Source organism: Capsicum annuum, chromosome 4, assembly GCF_002878395.1.
Source record: "Capsicum annuum cultivar UCD-10X-F1 chromosome 4, UCD10Xv1.1, whole genome shotgun sequence".
NCBI lineage: Eukaryota > Viridiplantae > Streptophyta > Magnoliopsida > Solanales > Solanaceae > Capsicum > Capsicum annuum.
The window spans coordinates 104,785,644-104,794,956 of record NC_061114.1 but is presented as its reverse complement, the minus strand read 5'-3'; positions in this window follow the sequence as shown (position 1 = coordinate 104,794,956).

The window sequence follows — 9,313 nt, the reverse complement described above, 5'->3', positions numbered from 1 at the left end:
TACAACCAAAATTAAAATGGAATACATCAACTTCTACTGACTGTCTATGAAGCCTCTACTAGTACTGACTATAGGTAATTGGGTCATGACTCACGAATATCCCAACTCAATATGGATGAATAAAGAAAATACAACACTTCTTGCATTGTATAACTAACTCAAGCCCTTGAATCAAAAGGACTCATCACCTGTTAACTAGATGCCATGAACTGATTGAATCTGAAGATGTACACTATACCCTGTACCTATATTACGCGAAAATATATCCTAACACATGGGATGTGTGTGGGTCAGTACCATAGAAATGTACCGAGCATATGGGGTGCAATGAATATATAAAATAATATCTTAATATCATCACTATTTCTAAAATTATGCATGCTGATACAAATGACTCACTTAGCTCGAATTAAATCATCAAAGTCATGGATGCATTATACATGTAAAGTAAGACAAGTGAGTCATTACAACAAAATCTCAATTCACTTTTATCTCGGGTTCAAAATCTACCCCTTTTTATGATCGAAAGGTCAACTTCTTTATCTTTTCAAATCATTCAAATTCAAGGTGTTTATAACACATGTTTTCTCAAAAAAGAACAATCTCAAATAGAGAACAATCTCAAATAGAGTTCAAAACTCATATCTCAATATCACATTAAAACTTATCAAGATTCTAGCTTTACATCATAAACACATATATTTCTTCAAAATATGGAAATTTCAGCTTTAAGCACAAAATGTCATTGTTCGTATATAATTTCACTTCTAAAATATCGAAAATATCATAATCTCATGAGAATCATTATAGGATGTAAATTCATGCTTCAAATTCATAATAAAACATATAAAATCCATAACTTAGTAAAAGAAAAATATTTTTGGGAACAAGAACGAAATGGTGTCCTTGTTGAAAACCCCACATACCTTGAAGTTAAAGCTTTGGATGAACTATTAACCTTGGGACTCTATTCGTAAAAATAATAGGTGTTTTTTGTAGCCCTTGGAATGGGGAATTCAAATCCTATAGAATTATTGAAAAACTACAATTAAATCTTGAGAATCTTGATCTTTAGGTTGAAACCCTTAAGAGTGTTTTGGACTGATTTTTTATGAAAGTGGAAGATTTTGGATAATTGGGGTTAAATCCTGTATTATAGACATATATAGGGGTGATTTTTGGCACTTGGAAGTGAGATATGCGGTGCACAACCCATGCCAGACCTTAAGGTGTGCGTCTCACACCTTATGGCAGACCTGTAAGAGTGCCTTGCACTCCCAATCGCACACCCTTACTGCCTCTCACGAAAATGGGCGTAACTTTTTGCTCGGGTATTGGATTATGGTGAAATTGGTATCATTGGAAAGAAAATTCAATTATCTACAATTTTATAGGTCTTGCAATGAAAAATTCCTTTTATATTAAGAGTTATAAATGTTTGAAGTTGACCCTTGTAGAATCAAATACCAAACTTTGGGCGAATCAACTGCTTTTAGCTCAACTTTGTTCTAGGTCATTGCTATGAATATTTTTCACCTATAAACTACTCCATAGACTAGTATAATGATCATAAAACTTTTATTCACATTTAAATCATTTGGACTAGAGCTTAGATGCATAGGAATGACGATTAGAATTTTAGCATGAAAATATAGGCTATTACAATTATGTTTGATCCTTTGTATCTTCAGTGTATCATGCAAGATATTTATTTATTAGTTTGTCCTTATTAAAACATATAGTGAGAATATAGGACTAACATTAGTTGTCATCATTGATTGATGTTCGTGCAGGGATTGATTTCCAGAGATAGGGTGATCTCTTAGAGTTTGAGTCACCCTTTTTTATCTATCTTTTATATTTGGTCTTTAGTTATCAAGATAGATTTATTAAATATTGTAGAATTTTCAGTTGTATTATTATTAGATGCTCTTGTACTGGCTCTACCCGATCATAGGGTGGTATCGTGTATTAACTGTCTTTATCTATTTAGAACAATTTACTTTTTATTTATCGTGCTCTTAAAATTTGCCTATGTTGAGTGTTTTCCACTGAATTAACCCATTGTATTAGCTCTGGGTTAATATTTGGCTTACCTACTGGCGAGATTTATTGGGTGTCTTCATGACTCATAAGTCAATTCGTGACACTTTTATTCATTGTGATCATGGTAGAGGGCTAGATATCGTGAAAGTTTAAAGATTAGTTTATCATAAACCCAAGTTGGGGGATATATTTGCAAAAGGTCTAATTTGGTATAGGTCAAAAATGCGATAAGATGAGTACATTACTAAGAAAGATTACCTAGATAGTATCTAAACTCCATTATCATAATTACAATATAATTTTTTGCTTTTTGGACTTATAAACCTTAGAATTGGTGATATCAAAGATTTTTATTTCATCAAAGTTGGTTGGCTAAACTTCTAAACATGATTTTCATCATTATTCTGTGATTTTATCTTCCATATATCATCAAAATATTTATTTTAAAATTAATGCTTTGGGATTCTACTTTTTAAAGTGAGAGAACTATTTTTGTTTGATTTCAACTTATTTTTGATGGATTTTCATATTTAGAATCTTTGAAGCATGGGTTGGTTCTTCAGTAAAATTCTAGTTTTAGCTTTTTCATCCTTCAAGGTCAGTTTTCAAACTATTTTATGACTCAAAATAAAGGTAGATAATATGGGTATCATGTGACTCCTTATGGTGGGCAAATTACATTTTTGATAGATTGGGTTCATTCTAAGACTACATAAAAACAATATGCTCCTTTTTGAAATTTGCAGGCTAATGTTTTAGCAATTCTAGGTAGGTTATGGCTTAACCTTCTTCAAATTAGTTATGATAGTTATCATTCATTAAAGTATGCTATGGTTTAGGGGTTTTACTGTTGTTAAATGTTTGAGATAGTTATTTTCTTACGTTACACATATGGAGGCATTATATGAATATTATGATTGATCTATTGTTATTGTGATGCTTTTGTGGGGGGGATCGTATTGGTCTTTTTTGAGAACTATTTTTCTTTAATATCAGTATGATTCTAGAGTGGGAGCTTGCATTTATATTATTGGCATCTTATATGACTCTTTATTTCCCTGTTGCCATGCAATGACTTATATCATAAATTATTCTGATTTGAGCGTATTTAATGCAATTATTGAGTTGATTCACTATTGAATATTAATTTTTTTATGTATGATCCTAATTTAGTTATTCATGAACGTGGAATTAGTACCATAGATAAATACTATTTTTTAAAGAAAATAAAATACTTTATAAAATTCTTTGACTGAGGTATGTGTCACAAGGTTGATTTAGATATTATATTGGGAAATTGTATGTTTTGTGAACCCATCATGGGTTTTGTTATTGAACCTTATTTTTAAAAGTTGCATACCAAGTGATATTGAGACATTACATCCTTGTTATGCAATTTCATTGCATTATTTGCATTTCTATTAAGTAGTTGCTATCGTGTCTTTTGTTTTCCCTAACTTATTTATGTGTAGTGATTTTTATATATTTATTATACTTGTAGAATTTTTAGGATATATGGTTTGAGCCGTCATTGGAAACTTCTCTATATAAAGGTGGAAGCTTGCTCATTGTATAGTTTATTTGTTTAGTTTTCCACATTGCTCAATCAACCTATGATGTCTACTTATTACAAGTGGACCGTACTCACAACTACTTTATATACCCTTTTGTATTATATATCTTCTAGTGTGCAACTCACAAAGTGTGAGATCATGTTCTGTTGAGAAAATTATGAAGCATTGTTGAGTTCATCATTCAAGGCTTAATTCTAGAGTTCATCTTATTTATCTCGTCTTTACTTTATTATTCTAAGATAGAGTAGTGTATTGCCATAATCTTTATCTTATTTAATGCACTCTACTCATGCCATTATATTTTGGGTTTGAGTTATTATAATTTCATATTTGTTCTATATATATATATATATATATATATATATATATATATATATATATGTATTTGAGTTTTTTTGCTCATTTTCTACATCTTTATCTGTTTAGTGTTGGGCCAACATACCCAGGATTGGGTTAGGGTAGGTGACATCATGATCTCACTTTTTGGATCATGTCAAATTAGAATCAAATATCTAGGTTCAAAGATCTAATGAGGTAAAGAGCAAGATGTTTTATATAAGACAGTAGATTAATACATTGAAATATGTATCTATCTTTGGAGTCTATGGGATGTTTTTAGAAAAAACTTATCTTATTTGATTCCATATCTTGCATATTATTTATGTCCTATATTCTAAACTTATAATATATTTTTTCTACATAGATTATGAGGACTAGATATAGAATGGTAGAGGATGCTAAGCTAGAACCCACTATTACAGCCTTAGTTGGGGGCAATATAGGGGTCACAATCAAGACAGAGGTAGAGACTAGTCACGAGGAGTGGACCTAGCTAGAAGATGAGCTAGAGTGGCCTCTCTCGAGCTTAAGATTTATAACAATGAGGTAGCTTATCAGCAAGAGGGTGTGGGACTTGCCTGGACACTATGAGTGTCATAATTACACTAGTATTGATGGATACATTTATTTGTATTTTAGGTCATTCAAATTATATTCTATAGATAGGTATTTTATAAGTCACACTTGATGGTTCTCAAACTACGTGTGATGTACAGGCACTAGGGCCAACCTTTACTCTTAGTTATAAGACTCTTGAGACACAACCAGTTATTAATGTGGCCTCACGTATTGAGATATTTCCTACTAGAGTGTTTATAATGCCTATAGTTCTTGGTCTTCTTATAGCTATTGATCAGTAAAAAAAATTTGAAAGATTCATCAGATTGTACCCTTCCAAGTTCAATGGTACCATTTATGTCGATGCTTATGAGTTTTTTATATATTTTAGGTATGGTTGCAAAACCTCTGTTCAAATTAGCCCTGTGGTCCTTCTTATACCACCTATAAATTGACTAATTTGACTAGGCAACAGTGGCAATTTATTATTGATTATAGAGTGTAATGACCTTCCAGGTCATTTTCTGCATTTTAATGTATTTTCAATACTTAGAGTTTTTCTTAAGCTAACCTAAGTCATTTATGACTTAATGGAGCTGACATTTTGGTTATCAGATAGTACATTTCGCTTTTAGAGTCAATTCCCTATTTTGAAGTCTTTACTTGTAAGAGTTGGCTATTGGGACAAAACATTAGTCAAACGACCTTGTATGATAATTTTGACAGTTCCATCAGCTTTAGAATAAAATTTTAATATAGGTGGACATTTGGTTAAGGTCCAAATGCTACCAGAGTCATTTCGGGCTATGGACCAAAATTTAAGAAAAATGGCACTTAGGTGTAAGATCTATATTTCATCTAAAAGAACTCAGATCAAAATTTTGACCTGTCCATTAAGGATGGAATGCCAAATTTGCTATGGTAGCATAGCTTGTTTTCGTTCAATCGATTCCAAATGAATATTGAAGGGTCAGTGGAGACTTAGAATTTCCCAAGTCCCTAGATGGTGCACCACTCAGCTGGTACATCTGCTTAAGCAGTTAGTTGGTTGCTTAAGCGACCTGGCTTGACTAGCTGTGTAATGACCCTCTAGGACATTTACTTTATTTTCACTCCTTTTCACCATTTATAGCCTTATATGTCTGTCTCAAGTCATTTATGACTTGTTGGAATTGACAGTTTGATTACTGGGCAGTTCGTTTGGTTTCTATAGCCAATTTCCTATTTTGAAACCTTCACTGGTTCAAATTGGCTACAGGGTGAAAAATTCAGTCAAATGTCCTCTTATAACAATTTTGAATAGTCTAAATTCTCTGAAACTTCAATATTAGGCTAGGTGGACCTTTGATTTGGGTCTCGAGGCTCCTAAACTTATTTTGTCCTATAGGCTGGAGGTCAAGAAAAATGGCAACTAAGTGTGGACCCACTTTTCATTGAAACAACCTTGGATAGAAATTTTGACTGTGTCATTGAGTTTGGAACATCAGATTTGACAGGTTAGCATAGTATGTTTATGTTTACTAGATCCAGGATAAATCCCGAGGTGTTGGCGGAGACTTGGAAAAATTTTAAGTCTTAGTTGGTGCTGGTGAATTACGTACGCAACCAGTCGGGTGCTTAAGAGACCTGTTTTGGCCAACAGCTATCACAAAAGAGAATGTTTCTTAAGTGATACCAGGGTTTCTTATGTGACATGTGTTAAGACAGTAAGTGTCACTTACGCGAAGTTTGCTTAAGCGACCCGATGTCCACTTAAGCCACACTTATGATCCTGGAATGGGAATAAATACCCCACTTAGCCTAATTTTCACCATTTTCATCCACTCCCTAGAATTTTAAACCCTAAAAAGTTTAAAAACTTAGGAGAATCATTTATGGTTAATTTGAGTGATTAGGAAAAATTAATTTATGCATTTTTCCTTTGAATTTATGGTAAACTTCCATTGAATCTTTCATATTTTTTTCTAAATTACCTAGAATCTTGGTGACTTGATTATAGCACCATTAGAGCTCCAAATTTACCCATTTCTGAGGGTAAATATTTCTTGAGCATAGTGGGATGTTTTCTTGGTTTCAAAGTGTGATTCCGCAAATGGACCCCTCATTGGATTTTTATGTTATTTTGGACCTAAAGTATAATAGTGAAATATGGGTGTCATTGTTCTTTTTTGGATATATAAATTATGATTTTGATAGCATAATATTTTGCAGAAGCTTCTTGGAAAGGGAAATCAGTTGTTTAGTAGATTCTATAGGCTTTTCTTCGGCATCGAGGTAGGCTAGGTTTACCTTCTTTATAGATTGAGCTATTTCATAGTATGATTATGATAATATGATACACATGGGATGGGATTTAGGTGTTGGAGGTGTGATTGATAATAGTTGGATTAATTAGATTATTTAGGTTATCTTGAAGTCGTAATTTAGGAATAATTAACTTATGTGCTCATCTTTTAGAGAGAATGGCTATCTTAGGGATAATTATAGATTATTTAACATCATGAAATAAAATTAGATACCTTAGCTTATTTTGAGGTTGAATTTTCCTTAATATGGATTCCGTGGGATTAAAAGTTTGCCCTTTTGGTCCATCTAAGGCAAAGACTTGTGTTAGCTTTTATAGGATTATTTACGCGTATTTTACCTTCATTAATGGTTGTTTTGGGACTCTGGGAGATTGAATTCTCAATGATTATGTGAGTTAGTATTTGGGAGTTAGTGCTAATTTCAGGTAAAACCCAATGGTCTATTGAAATAGTTAATTAATATTATTTTGTGGCACTGTTTGTGGATATGGTCTATTTACATGAGTTTTGATTCAAGTCCAATAATTAATGATGATATTGATAATATGTGTTTCAGTTCACATCCAACAATTAACGATGATATTGACACAATGAGTTCTCTTTGAGTCGTGCAAATAATGTTTGATATTGATACTATTGAGGATGATATGATGATGTTAGGAATGATAGGATGTGGTATGGATGGTTTGATGGTTATAGCTGATATTTAGCATAGTTATGGGACATCGATTATTTATTTCCATTTATTGTACCCTCTAAGTTTATAGGGGGGCCTGTGTTGGCTTATTTACTTTTTCTCATTATGGGGGCAAATTTACTAGTTTTAATTGTGTGATCTTTATGTTACTTTTCCATATTTATTTACTTACATATGCATAATGGTGTTGGAGATTATTTCTAGGGTTTCCCTATTACCTTGGCTTAGTTTATTTAATCTTGTATCTTATCGTATTTATATCATGATTTAGCTTAGTCAATCAATGATGCCTACTGATCACTCATGGCTATGGTACTCATTAAGCACTTCTATACCTTTTTGGTGTAGATCTGACTAGTAGTTGCAACCATTGATGTGACTCTCGTGCAAGATTAATTTTGGAGATTGGGTTAGCTCTTGCAGTTAGAGTTAATCTTTTTCCTACTATTTATTTATGTATATTCTTTCATTTTAGATGCAAATTGTATTTGACTATTCAGTACTTATAGTTTAGTTGTAGTATCTTTTGTACCAACATTACTGAGTCTTGGGATGGTTGTTTCTCTATTATCTAACTGTTAGACTAATATGACTGCTTTATTGCTATTTTAAGTCTTTAAATATTGATTTTTGGCTTTTCGGCCATTTCCCAACAAGTTAGTCCATGGTGCATAGCTCTGGGCTATGGTTTGGCTTACCTACTGGCAAGATAAATTAGGAGCCATCATGGCTTCTAAATTAGGTCGTGCTAAATTAGTATCAAAATCTTGGTTTTACTAGAATTATTGGTACAAGAATAATTATCTAGTAGAGTCCCACGATTCAAAGTGATGACATCAATATCTTATCTTTGGAAGGATATAGGACATTCTTAAGATTTGTTATTCTTTCACTCATTTTGTGCTAAGAAACATGTTGGTTTATAAAGTATTCCTTTAGTTTCACTCTTTCCATGATAGTTAGGACACGTGCTACCGCTACGCGAGATGAAGCTTCTAAGATCGAATCTAAGGATCCTATCATTGTTCGTTGATGAACTATAGGTTTTGTATAGCCTAGGGATGTGTCCTAAATTAGGGGCCAGGACAAGGGGCTTTCACTATACCCTATTTGTGTCCGTGGTCATAGATTCTTCCACCTAATTCAGTGGTGAGCCAGGGACCAACCCAGGCTCCATCGAGGTTTATTTTTTCATCATTGCTTATGGATACTTTTGTTTAGATTTTGGAATTGGTTGGTGGCATACAATGTAATAGTGCATAGTCTACAGATTAGATTTTTAGAGATGTAGGGTCGCAATCAATAGCTGTGACTACAAGAGTTGAGATCCCTCCTGTGCTAGTAGTAGACTAGCCTACTAGATCTCTTGAGGAGTAGAAGATGTTTGGCAGATACTTGAGATTGGCTCCTCTTAGGTTTTCTGGTGCATCGAATGAGGATATGTATAAGTTCTTGATTGCTTGTGAGGATAGGCTCCATAATTTTGGCCTAGTTGAGACTTGTGGTGTGGACTACATGAATTTATAGTTAGACTTGGCGGATCAACATTGTTGGAGAGGTCATTTGGATTCTAGTACAATTGGATCTTCTATATTGACATGGACTAAATTCTCTAAAATATTCTTGGAGAAATATATGTCTCACAGTCTTAGGCATCTTTTGAGAGATTAGTTCTTAAGGCTAGAGTAAGACCTCAATTCCATAAATTATCTAGGCATGTTAATTTTATTCTGATAACTGTATATGAGAGGGTTTATTGTTTTTTTATGGATTCAGACTTTCTCTTTGTATAT